The sequence below is a fragment of the Vicugna pacos genome, chromosome 1, assembly GCF_048564905.1.
Source record: "Vicugna pacos chromosome 1, VicPac4, whole genome shotgun sequence".
In the NCBI taxonomy this organism is placed as follows: domain Eukaryota; kingdom Metazoa; phylum Chordata; class Mammalia; order Artiodactyla; family Camelidae; genus Vicugna; species Vicugna pacos.
The window spans coordinates 46,982,065-46,996,427 of NC_132987.1; positions in this window are offsets into that span (position 1 = coordinate 46,982,065).

Consider the following 14,363-nt stretch of genomic DNA (forward strand, 5'->3'; position numbering starts at 1 on the left):
AATAAATGCAAAAAATATATATTAATACTTATCCAAATTAAAAACTTTTAGCATGTTAATAAAATAGAAAGAAATGTGTTTCCTATTAAAGGGTATCCAGCAAAATATATAGCAATATTATATGTAATGTGAAATGTTGAACAATATCTGAGTTCTGGAATCAAACTTGGAAATCTTGGCTATCACTATTTCTATTTAACATTGTATTTGAGATCCTAGCCAGGACATTAGGGGAAAAAAAAAAAAAAGCATAGGGATTTAAACAGAGACAGTAATATTGTTATTTTACATAGGTAACAAGAACAATCATATAGATAGAAAATTCAACAAAATTTATAAACTACTAGAATCGATCAGTATATTAAGCAAGGTCAGTAGACACAAGGTTGATACTTAAAAATCAAGTTTATTTCTATAGCTAGTAACAATTAGAAAATATTTTAATTGATAGTATTTACAACCTTCAAATAATGCTAAATAAATAGAAGTAGTGAGACAGATGGCATAACCTAGTTCCCCATCTTAGGGGGAACAAATTTGGTAACGTGTCTAGGAAAGGGCTAATGATCCACCTTGTTCATTTTGTGCACAAATATTTCATGTAAATATGTGTTATTAATGAAGACTAAATTTTAATATATTCTGGGTGTTTATATTTTGTTTGGTAGTTTTAATTTTTCTGAACTGGTAGATGGCTTCATAATAATATCTACTAAAATCTACTAAAATGCAGGAGTATCCGTATCAGGCACTGTGCTAAAGACTGAAACTGCAGTATCAGCTAGGACTGTATATGACTGGCAACAGTCAAAGACTGGTACTAAAATAAATAAATAATTATTTGTTTAACACAAAAATTCTGGAGGTAGGCTGTTTGCCATTGTACAAGCAGCAAACATGTCAAAAAGGGACATTGCTCCTCCTGCCTTCTTATTCCAATTTAGATTTCAGCTTTCATCTATAGGATGTTAAGACAGCCTCTGTACTTTTATTAACCAGAACCATTTGTGACATTCCACATAGGAATTATGTAGCAGAGCAAAGAATAAAGGGCCAAACGAGATGCCAGGTATGAGTCTGTGCATTATATAAACTTGCCTGGCAACCTTACCCAATATTTTTCTCTTACATCATTGGCTAAACGAGTCACATAGTCACTCATACTGGAAAAAGAAACTTGGGGGATCCAGACACCAAGGGAGCACCCCCACTTCTATTACCAGGGAAAACACAGGAGACTGGGACTTTGGAAGGCTCCACACACACTACCTCACTGGATCAGTGATGTGTGGATGGATTTTCAAGTGTTAGAGTACTGTTTTTTCTCATTATTTTCTGATCTTACAAAGACCAGCATCAAGAAGAATGTCTTGAATATTAAACATTTAGTTGTGCATGGATCCAGGAGGCAAAGAATGGACGTGGGCAAGACTAATTTACCACAGGAACCATGCAGGAGCTTCTCCTTGATTCTGCTTTGAGAAGCAGATACAAGAGCAGCTGAGTAAGATGTGATGACTAAACATAATGTGTGCTCCTGGATGGGATCCTGGAGCAAAAACAGGACATTAGGTGAAAACTAAGAAAATCTAACTGAAGTATGGACTCCCAATTCTCCCAATTGTAATGTATCAATATTGGTCTATTAATTACAACCAGCGCACCACAGTAATGTCAGATGTTACCAATAGAGGAAACTGGGTGTGGGGTATACGGGAACTATTAATTTTTTTCATAAATCGTAGACTACTCTAAAAATAAAGTTTATTTAAAAGAAACAAAAAAAGAAAAACAGTAGAATATCTAAAATCTTCATTTAAACTCTTAGAAGAAAATTAGCATAACTGAAAGATAAGAGGTTATCAACCTTGGACATTAATATACTTTTCAAACTTCAAATTCATATATATATGTACATATATCAATGCACATACAGACTTGTCTCTGCAGACAGACTTAGAAATTCTAAAAATTCATAGGAAAGCACACCACATTCTATAAACAGGGAAAGACATTTAACACTAGAAAAGACATTTAGTTGCACAGTGATTCCAATTAAATAAAAATTAAATGCTTGAAAGCAGTTATAAAAGGTTTTATAGTCTCCACAAAGAAAGTCATGTACTTTTTATTTAATTATGCACATGCTTTAGCTTGACTAATAAAATTAGATAATAAATTAGATTTAAATACTCAAGGAAAGACAAAACTTCACCTGGCCCCTTGTTGTCAATTGTGTATCTACCTCATGAAATAGTTCTATTTAAGAGTGTATTAAAACATTTATTTTTGTTAAATTAATGTCAAGTATTCTAAAATTAATGCCTTCATTCTTTGTGTCAACATTGTAATACTCACAATATGACCACTTTCACTACATTAGACAATGGAACAAAACATGCTAAATATATATATAATACGTGTGTGTATATACATAGATGGATGACTCAGTTTTTGCACCATATTGAACTGACTAAGAGTACCACTTGTGGTATCAGACAGACCTAGAAATTCACCTGGTTCTGTCCTTTCCAAGTCTGTTTTCTCACCTATTAGATATAACGAGAGTACCTAATTAATTGGGCTGTTGTGAGGAATGAATGAGTTAATTCTGTAAAATGTCAGGTAGTCTTGTCTTTGTGACAAGGACTTGACAGCCACACTTCCCTTGCCAAGTTATCCAGGTCACAGGCCTGTACTGTGTTACTTCCATTAACACAGTAAAGAAAGTAAAGACTTGCATTGCTTAGCACATTCACAGGGCCAGGCCTAGAGCTCAATCCTTTAGGACTGAGCTGGCAGCAGACATCCTGCTCAGAGCGTTGCTACAGGACTGGCATGTAAATAGGACAGCCTTTTCTTTCCAAGAGTTTTAGAGCAGCAGAAGGCATATGCAGCTCTTGCGCAGAGACCTGGAGAAGCCTGGAGAAGGACAGTCTCAAAGCCAAGGTGAAGCAATTGTGTGGATCAGTACAGAGACAAGCCATCAGTAGTACCAAATGCCCTAGTGGCTTCTTTGCAAATGATTCCAGTTTAGAATATCTGCTCTAAATTTTCTGCTTTGGTCCACATCTTAGTTAGAAATTCAGATTTGCACAGAAGTAATTATAATTCCAATCAATTCAGGTAGATTTATTGCTCTGGGGTTGACTATCTACCCATTTTCTGGTCAAATACAGGAATCTCAATGCTTTTGCACTTAATAGCTGTCATCTCGGGATTTTCAAGATCATTTTCTTTCATTTATTAAAAAATAAAGTAACAGTTTCCACCAAATAGGGATGTTGTAGTGAATAACAGAGATAAATGTAAAGTATGCATCACATACTTGGGAAATAAATAAATAAATAACCTTTATTATTATAATGATCATCAACAAAATGGAAAAGTCTGGTGGAAAGGGAACAGACAACAGACAGAAGATTCCTGGGAAGAGGATATCAATTAGCTGAAATCTCCAGGAAAGGAGCAGCAGAGACAGGTCGTATATACTGGAAGAACTGCAGATGGCTGATATTATCAGAGTGCATGGTTGGAGCTGAGAGGGGGAAAGCCAGTGCAAGTTAAGTTTGGAAAGAGAAGGTGAAGAGCCAAACCATAAACCTCATCGCATGACACACCAGTGGGGTCGTCATTTCAAATATCAGGGATCCTATGACAGAAGAAGATATAACCACACCTGAATGTCTACTGAGTATGCAATAAAAATCAGCTTTTGATTTTTTTTTTCTGGCTTTTGCAGTTTGCATCTTTATTCTCTAAAGTTTCATTTTGATGTGATGGAAATACCCTAAAATTAGGTGATGGTTGGGCAACTCTGTAAATATACTAAAAACTACTGAATGATACATTTTAAATGGGTGAAACTTTGATATGTAAATTAAATCTCATTAATGCTGGTAAGACATGGAATGAAGAAAATAACTTCTTGGTAATTGAGATTTCTGGGAAGCGATATAGAATAATGGAAAACGAGAACTTTATAATCTGAGAAACCGACACCTACATTCTTGAGGGCCATTGACAGCTGAGCAACAGAGCTGGCTGTCACTTAGAGGCTAGATCGTGGGAAGCTATGTGACCATTCCGGGATCATTTTCCTCATCGCTATGGGGTGGATGGGGGTGGCGGGGGGGAGGTCATAATCTTCTGGCAGAGGTGTTGCTAGGAATGCCTGAGAAAACAGATGTAAACATCCCAGCACAGTTCACAACAGTTGTTCAGTAAATGACAGTTTTCATTTAAACTTTATTATTATTTTTCAAACAGCACTCTTGCATATGAAGGTTAATGCAAAGCAGCATGAGAAACTTCCACAGTTCTGAGGGTGAAAACCATAAACCAGAGCAAGGCAGCTTTTGCTCAGGCCAGAGTTGGCAGGCTGGCCCTGGGGCCACCGTCCACATCCTGCCCACCAGGCACAGCGCCTAGCACTCCTACTCAGACCTGCAGATACAGAAGCATTTTTTAAAAATCGTTTTTTGAACATGTCAGTCCAGGGAGGTGACACTGGATAAAGCCCTGTTGAATTCCACTTCCCTCCACTGCACACTTGCTATTTCTCACAGAAAACACACCTGACGGACTTGCTTTCCAGGGCAGGAGAGACTTCCACACTCGCACAAACCCCACTGCTTTGCATTATTTATCTGAGGAAGGTGAGGCAAAGGGAAAGATGCCAAATCCAGACATTGCAATTTCCCACAGAGAACAAAGCTAGCCACTAAATTCACAGGGCCTACATGCTACAGAAGGGGAAAGAAAAGAAAAAGACCATTACTGATGAATTTGAAGCAACTTTCAACTGTCTATCAAAACAGAGCCTGAGATTTTAATTGCTGTATTTCATATTATTCTATAAGTTCTGCTTTTTATAATAAATACATGAAAAACACCATAATGTAGCAAAAATATTTAAAATTTAATTTTAACCACCTCTAAAAGCACACGTCGATATTTTAGTATGGCTCTGGTGAAATACCGAAAGGCGTTCAAACCACAGAGACTGAGCGTTTCTGCATACCTGTCACTTGCACAGAGGGTCTCTATTCTGCGCCACATAAACACGCGGTGACAGAGCTATTGCCATCACTGCTATCGCCCACATTGTCGTAATGAGGCATCAGATTCAAAGAGGAAGACTAACTTAGGTAAAGTCACACAGCTAGTAAGTGACAGAGAAGACTCCAACTCAAATCTGCTCGGTGCTATTTTCCCAGCAAAATCGCTGGGGTTACTGAGATGTCACCTCGCAAGGACACTGAGTCTCACCATGCAGAATTATAAAATTTAAATATGAGGGGAAGTCTATGTTAAAATAGCAGAATAAGGCTGAATAAGCATTCTCCATTTATCATAACTAACAAAATAGCAAACAAACAAAAGAATCATTCACAGAAGAAAAAAAAATTACCTGGTAGCAACCAAAGAAAGGAACATTGTCTATGCCCCCAAACTTCAAAACTCATAGTCAAAGAAGCAAAGATTTTGCACAGAGGAAAGAGGCACCATTCAACACGATGGGGCAACATTCCTGAGAACTCTCAGTTAAACTCTCAAACACAAAGAAAGGCAAACTGCATGAGCAGCGTCTTTGTTCCAATTCGGACTCAGAAGTAATGGAACACTTGTTCAGGAAAGTAGATGAATCAGCAGAGTGACAACAGGGCTGACTGACAGCAATAAAGCCCCTAGGACAGCACACTGACCCGGCACAATCGGCTGAGAGCTGCCTGTTCCCCCATGGGAACGAAACTCTCAACCTCCCAACCAAAAGAAGTGAAACGTCCGTCATCTGATACATTTCGCAGACTTTCCAAAAAGTGTAGCCGAAATCAGTCTGGGTACTTCCACATGTGAGTTCCCCTCCTTCCCCTGACAGTTCTCTGGGCTACAGGAAAAGAGGAGGCATATGAAAGGCCCAGTCCTCAAACTATTGTTGAAGGAGAAAAGACGCAATTCTCAAAGACAGTGAGACACTACACCAGACAGAACAAAAGCCTTGCACAGAACCACTCAAGCAAAACCAAGATGACAGAACTCACATGGCAACTAAACGAAAGTATTGCAGTAAAAGGAAGAGGGAATTCTTTTGTATGATAAAAATTCAAGCTAGAAGAAAATATATCCCCTCAACACAGGGAAGAAAAGCTGCAGAACAATTTTTTATGAATATAAACAGAACCAACAGGAACTCAAAAATAATCTTATACCATGAGATTTTTCTAAAGGAGATGAGAGATTACTAACCTACATACATATATGATATTGAGGATCAAATTATGTAAAAAGTAATAAATATATTGAAACATAGACATGGCTGAAAATCAACTGATACCACAAAGGAAGGGCCTGAGAAACTTTCAGCGAAAGCAGATAAAAATACAGACATTAAATTGATAGTTAAAAGTTAATAGACACAAAGGACAGACAAGTACAAGCCAACCTAATAATAATAATAAATGGTATCTCCAAAGTCAAGAATGCAACAAACAGAATGGAAAAATGAAAATATGTATTATCAAAAAAAAATTTCCATGCAAGAAGCAACGATAATGAAATCTGAATTCAGAAATATATGAGGTTTGGGGGATATCTGGAATAGGTTGTTCAACATCGAGCTACATCCTGGTTAATAATTTTAAGGACAAATGAAGAGTCCTCCCTGTATCCAGGGTGAAAAAACAAGTCACATGGAAAGGGAGAAATACAGTTTGGCCTCAGACTTGTCTACTGTAACAAAGAATAACAGACTAAGTCTACAGGGAGTAAAAGAAACCAATGAAATCACAGGGAGCAAAGCCATTGTGAAAATATAAAGGAAGTAGGAAGGAACCCAGAGAACACAGTACCCATGAGCCCTTCTTGGAAAAACTACCTGGAAATGAAACAGCCAAAATCAAGAATAATAAATGCAGCTGAGTACCAAGTACAATTAAATATAGCTACAATAGGACACTACTGTGAGGATATGGTTACAGAATATTACTTTTGTATATCAGGAGCATGTAATAAAACAAATAAAATTGCAGATACGAAGAAGAGAATAGAATTATAAGGATCTATCTTTCATAACAGGGAGTCAACTGATACAGAGTTAAGTTGAAACACAGTTTTAAAAATTTGATTCTAACCTCTGAATTTTCCATAACAGTATTTTTTTTCATAGCACAGTAATTTTTCATATCAGAAGACTCTTTTAGGCAATATCTCTTGTGAAGAAAAATATATAAATTTTTGCGATGACTCTAATTACACTGGAGTTTTTCTTCTGAAACATTCTAGTACATTTAAATTGTGTTCTCATTAAGATTGCATAGTTGTATTATTTAATGAGTGTCTTTATATTAGTCCTTCTCATAGTATGTATGTATTAAAAGATTTCTGGAACAATGTAGAACAAATGAAACAAAGATTGTGTTCAGATCATGGGGATTTCTACTTTTTTTCCTCTTTATTCTCATAATGCTTTTGCATTGTTTATCCCCAAAAAGGTGATTTTTGGTATATTTTTAACATAAAACAAAATGCAAGAGACAGCCCTGCAATTAAAGAATTTTAAATCAAATGCTTTCAAAAACACTTTAGCACTTACACAGTTATATCTGAGAGAATTTGAAAAGAGGGATTATGATGTGAAAAAAAAAAGTGAACTTAATGAGTTAAGGTTGATCAGAAGATCTTTCTTGGAGATAAATACTAACAATTTCTGAAGAAAGAATTGCAAAGATTGATCAAAGTGAAAAGGATCTGTAAAAAATTCAGAGAAAGTACAAAATACGTTCATTTAAAAAAAAAAAAAAGACCTGGACCAATGGTCCTGTGTTTAGAACAAGAAAAAGGAAGAGGAGGGAAGAGGGATAGAAAGGGGATAAGGGGAGGAGAGAGAAGGGGAAAGAGATGGAAGAGGAGGAAAGGAACCCAAGGATGAAACAAGCAAAACTTCAATGAGCCCTTTGTATGTTTCCCACATACTAATTATAACAATAGCGTGAGGCATTTAAACAAATAGGAGAAAGAAAGAAAGGGAAAAAAGGACACAGATGATTACAGAGATTAAGTAGCATATTCAGGTATATGAAGCTAATAAATATCACAGCCAGGATCTCTCCCCAAAAAGAGTTAGGGTATGTCTGGAATTGCTTCCAAACAGATGTAAGAATTTAAAGACTAAGTATATAAGCCCTCTTCATGGATAGTTCAAACTAACAAATGATTCCAAGAACTTAAAAAAGAATGTAGGACCCAGTGATGGGGTTTTGTGGACAAAGAAGTAAAAAGTAGAAATTGATACAAATTGTCCATATTTAGTTTTCTTCCCCAGGTCGCAAAGAAAGATACTTTCATTATCCAGGTGTTCACTCTCAAGTTTGAAGGAGCTGGCCAACTAGCCATCACAAACCCCAACCTGGTAGCTCTAAGGGCTTACTTCCGCCTGCTTTGCTTGTTCTTACAGGGGAAGTAATTAGACTCATGTTGGGTCTAGAGGCATCATCTTAACAACCCAGAGGCATAACCCTAACCCCTGGCCAGGATCCACAGTCTTACAGTCTTCTACCAAGCAGATCTGCGTCAGTCTGTTCTGTGTTCCCCAATTTCGTATCAGTGTACTCGCCAGGACAGATGAGTCTATGTTGTGATAACTTTTAAAGAAGCTTGCTCAGTATACAGCCTCTGGGTATCGGTGGGCGTTTCTGACCTCTGCCACCCTCACTGCGCCAGACCAATGACATCCTTCTCATCTAGAAAACCACGACAGCAGTAGCAGCAGACTGGAATGTGGCACCTAAATAGTTAAGTATTTCCACCAAGATGCGGCATAAGTGATGACTTCTTGAACAGAGCAAGTCAACTCAACAGGCCTGATTTCAAGGGTAAAGAGAAGTATAATCTCCCATGTGCCAAATACCAGAGCAGAACCAAGTATCAAGTATTACAAAAGAGATCTTCTACAATCAAAGTTCTAGACTGATTTCTGCTTAAGCCCTAAATAGAGGTGTGGGGTTCTGTTATCATCAACTCAGCTATCTTATCATAAGTTAAAAAAAAAACCCTAAAAATTCATGCAGTCAAGTCATGCTAAACTGGACAAAGTTATGTTTGATTTACTGCCAGTTTTAAACTAAAGCATATATTATCCTAAAACACAATCAGAGCAATTTTTATATTTTCATCAAAAGGAGAAAATTGTAATGTGATTCTGGTAGCTACTCTCCATATAAAGGCAGACACCTTCCTCTTTTTTTCTTGGTTTCTCCCAGGGGACATTATCACAAACAAAAATTTCTCAAATTGAAATGTAGAATCAGGAGACACCTAAAGACCAAAGCAAGCACAGGTTAAAGACAGCCACTGACGTCGTGTGTGCCCTTCCCTTAGGGTTCGGCTTTCTCTGGAAGTGCAGCTACTATCCACACAGTGGGAGGCTGCTGGGGCAAGTGATAGTGAGAGAGAAAGGAAAACTATGTCCCAGGTGTCTGAGCCCAGTGTTCTGTTCTAACTCAGCAACCTGGGCCAAGAGGGTAGAGAAAATATACAAAATTGGCCCAGCAATATGTTACTTTCAAGGGACATTTTATCCACGACAGTTGTTGTGATGGTTAATTTTATGGTCAACTCAGCCAGCCCATGGGGTACCCAGATGTTTGCTCAAAGTTATTCTGGCTGTGTCAGTGAAGGTATTTTGGGATGAGATGAACATGTGGATTGATAGATTTTACTAAAGCAGATTGCCCTCCCTAATGTGGGGGGCTCCCACATAATCAACTGAAGGCCTGAACAGAACAAAAATCGGACACCCCCCCACAAGGAGGAGGCAACTCTGCCTGCCTGCCTGTTTGAACTCAGACGTGGGTCTTCTCGTGTATTCATACTTGAGCTGAAATGCTGGCTCTTTCTGGGTCTCCAGACTGCCAACTTTCAAGACTGGAACTTGCACCATCAGCTTGCCTGATTCTCAGGCCTTTGGACACAGATCAGACTCACACCACTGGCTCTCCTGGGTCTCCAGGCTGCCAGCTGCAGATGCTGAGATTTCTCAGCTCCAGCACCATGTGATCCAATTCCTTGTAATAAATCTCTTTCTATTTGCATGCATCCCATTGGTTCTTTTTCTCTAAAGAACCCTGACCAACACAGTTGTCAATTGTTTTCTAATTAGTTCATGTTTCCAGTGGCTGAATTATCTAACATAATAACAAAGTGAGAGCCATGCACCATTGTTTAGACCAGTCCTTCTCAAACTTTACTGTGCACATACATTCCTGGGGATCTTGTCAAAATGTAGATTCCCTAATGTTCATAGAAGCACTATTTACAACAGTCAAGACATGGAAGCAACCTAAATGTCCATCGACTGATAAATGGATAAAGATGCGGCGTATATATATAGTGGAATACTACTCAGCCATAAAAAGAATAAAGTAATGCCATTTGCAGCAACATGGATGGATCTGGAGATTGTCATACTAAGTGAAGTAAGCCAGTAAGAGAAAGAAAAATACCATATTACATCACTCATATGTGGAATCTAAAAAAAAAAGATACAAATGAACTTACTTACAAAACAGAAATAGATTCACAGACATAAAAAAAACGAACTTATGGTTACCAGGGAGGTAAGGGGGGATGGAGGCATAAATTGGGAGTTTGAGATTTGCAGATACAAACTACTAGATATTGGATGGATAAACAACAGGGTCCTACTGTGTATAGTACAGGGCACTTTAGTCAATATCTTGTAAGAACCTATAATGAAAAAGAATACAAAAAGGAATATGTAAGTTATAACTGACACATTATGCTGTACACAAGAAATTAACACAACCCTGTAAACCAACTATACTCCAATTAAAAACTTATTCTAAAAATACAAAGTAAAAAATAATGCAGAGTCTGGTTCACAGGACTGAGGTAGGGCCTGAGACGCTGCATTTCAGACAAGATCCCAGATGATGCCCATACCCATGCTGCTGACCCACGGATACACTGAGCAGCAAGGATACACAGAGACGCCAAGTAAAGTGACCAGACTTCAACAGTCTACTGCATTATAGCCAGTCTCAGGCCCTTTCCTACATCAAGGTGAAGCTGCAGTTAGAAGCATAAATCGGGGGTCATCTGTGAGGGAAACCAATGTCCCTCACAGTGGTTGGTCTCTATTTCCACTATCAGCAAGCCACAAATTGGTGCCTGTCTGTGCATGAAGAGGGAAAATAGAATTGGATAAGAACAAGAGCATTTCCCCTTGGGCATAAACAAGCCACTGTTCCAAGTATTATTTTCTGGCCACATGACTGTGGCAGGCAGAACTCTGTCCTCTAACTGGAACTAAGTCCATGTTGCAAAACTTTGCTTCCCAAGAACACTCCTGTATCAATGCATTCTCTTCACGAGCACCTGGGCTTGCCTGCCTATCTCGACGTAACAGAGACACGCATGCTTCCGAGCCACTTTTCTTGGTATCAGGCCTATTTACTGATAAGAAAAATTATGCCATATATTAAAATGTCATTTAGCCAGTTCCGGAAAGAACATCCTTCATGTATTTGAGATTGTAGAAAATAAAATGCCAATTTCATTTTCCATTTAGTTTTAGTTTAAACATTTGCAATAACTTGTCCTGACTTGACAAAAGCACTTGTTTTAAGCAGTAAATGCTACCAAGTTTACCCAGCAGACACCAGGTTAATGAAACATGAAAATATTTCACCATGAATGACAAGAGCCAGATGCAACTTTTATAAGAAAAAAGTATGTTCTGTTTTATCCAGACTTCTAAACAGCCTTATGATTGGAGGCAGCAGCCCAGGTTAGAAGACCGGGCATTTCATCAGATGCATTACCTATTCTTTGGACTACAGAGTATTTTAAACTGTTTTGTGACAGAAAATATCACGTAGGTGTGAAACAAGGGAGTTGAAAGGTGCTTTTACTCACTTCACATTATGAATTCTGTCCAGTTCACTTCTGCTCTCTCCTTTTAACATCATCCTGACTTTCTCATTTCCCCAGATGCATGAGTGGGTGTTTTGACACTTGACACTTGTAAAAGGTGCAAGCAAGCAGAATTTTCTCTATAGACATTTCTCTGTTTTCTCCTGCTGTGAGAGAGAGAACTCTTCTGGAAAATCAGATACTCTGATTAGAAAACCTTCATCTATGTGATTGTAATACATTTAAAGAGGTGTGCCACTCAATCTAGACTGTGTACGATGTAATATTCTTTGATGACCCAAAAGGCTCTTAACATTCATGACAGATGTGTGGAAATGGTGTAGTCTAGCTGATTGAGTGCAACAGGACATTGGTACTGAGCGCCAAGGCAATAATGGTACCCAGCTGCTAGACTGCTAAAGTAAAGTGAGTCACTGGCTCGCCGAGGTATTCTCTAACATCTGGATCACGCTGTTTCTCATACATAGAAAAATCATTAGCCTAATGAGTTAAGGTTGCCTGACACCTTATATAATACGGGCTCACACATTTAGGCAAATTACCCCAAAGATCTGGAGAGTGTCTTTGGGGTGTTTAACTTTCCAGTATCTTCAGCAAAACCAGAAAATGCATTTGCACCTAATATATTAAAGAAGTTCTGGTTCCACGAAGTGAATAGTTTAAAATATTTTAACCCCAGAATTACACCCTGCCCTCTGTCCTACATTCTTACATGAGAATCAGAACACTAACCCACTCTCTCACTCATCCCTTCCCTCCCCAGTATCCCCCCTTTGCTCCACAGTAAGGCATTTCAGCAACAATCTAATTGATTTTTTAAATCAGGTTTTTGCAACTATTCAAATGAAAATAGCATCTTACAGCAATTTTCATTAGTAACAGTTTATGAGCTCATAAAAGTGAGGTGAACTAACATTTACTGAATGGCCACTATGTCTCCACTCAGGTAGACACTTTATATGCAGTATATGCCTGATCTCACCTAATCTCCACTGAAAATCTGTAGAATAGTTATTAACTCCCCTTTCCAGATAGAAAGTGGGGCCTCTGAGAGTGCAGATCTGTCCCTGGTCACAGAACTAGCTATCAGCAGAGCTAAAGCATGAGTCTGTATGAGATCTTGATACTCATTTTTGTCACATCATCTTCTCACATACATGTAATAAATTAACTAGAAATAAAGTATAATTTAACCTGCTCTGAATAGTTTGCTTGGTTTACACAAAGAACATAAATATTGCCTGTAATCCTGCCACCTAGAGATAATAGTTGATAGTACTGGGTGGTTCATATGTTTAAATTTTAGAAACTGAGGTTCATAATGTGTGTATTTTTTACAATTAGTATTTGCATTTAACAGTGTATCATGACCATTTTCCATGTTGCTAAACATGCTTCTAAACATGATTTTCATGGCTAATGTTATCTTGTGTTACACATCTCCCATAATTCAATCTGTTCCCCATTATTGAATATTCCTGTTATTTCCATGTACAATTACTCTTTTTTTAAAAAAGATATTATATACAAAATAGATTAAAAATAGGTTTCTTCTGTATAGCACAGGGAACCATATTCAGTATCTTATAATAGCCTTTAATGAAAAAGAATATGAAAACAAATACATATATGTGTATGCATGACTGGGACACTGTGCTGTACACCAGAAGTTGACACATTGTAACTGACTGTACTTCAATTAAAAAAGAAGAAGAAGAAGAAAAAGAAGGCAGTGTGATATAATGAAAACAACTTTGTACTGGAAATATAGAAAACTGAATTCTAGATTTGTTATTTGCTGGCTGTGAAACTTTAAGAAAGTCATTTTAACTTTTCTGGTATGATTTTTATCTGTAAAATAAAAGAATTACAGTAAGCAATATTTTTCACATGTTTTAGATTATATGATTGTAATACTATATAAGTTATTCTAAAACTTTGACGTTCAGACTGGAGTATCGTATAACCAAATACATAGGCAACCTGGGAGTCGGGGGTTGTTACATAGATACAAAACTGAATCAGGGTGGCAGGCCCTATTTCCTGGCATTCCAATCTACTCAAATTGAGTTGAAATGTTATTTTGACAATTACAAATGTAAAATGAAATAAAATGTAACATTTTCATGAATTTTTACTCCTTAAACAGAAAACTTCAAAATATAGAAACCCAACTCCCTTAGATATATAATGCTTTCCTGTGTTCTTAGATATATTTGGTGGATTTAAACAGCACTGCCCAGGGCAACTGAAACTGATCCTAACACACCATAGTTGCGTTAGTAACTGGTATGGCATTTCCACGTAAATGATGCCGCTTGTTGGCACAGATCTCCCTTGCAAATGTCTTCCTTCAGATCCCATAGACAGCTGACTGTTTCTTTAAAGTTAAGAAGTAGTAATACCTT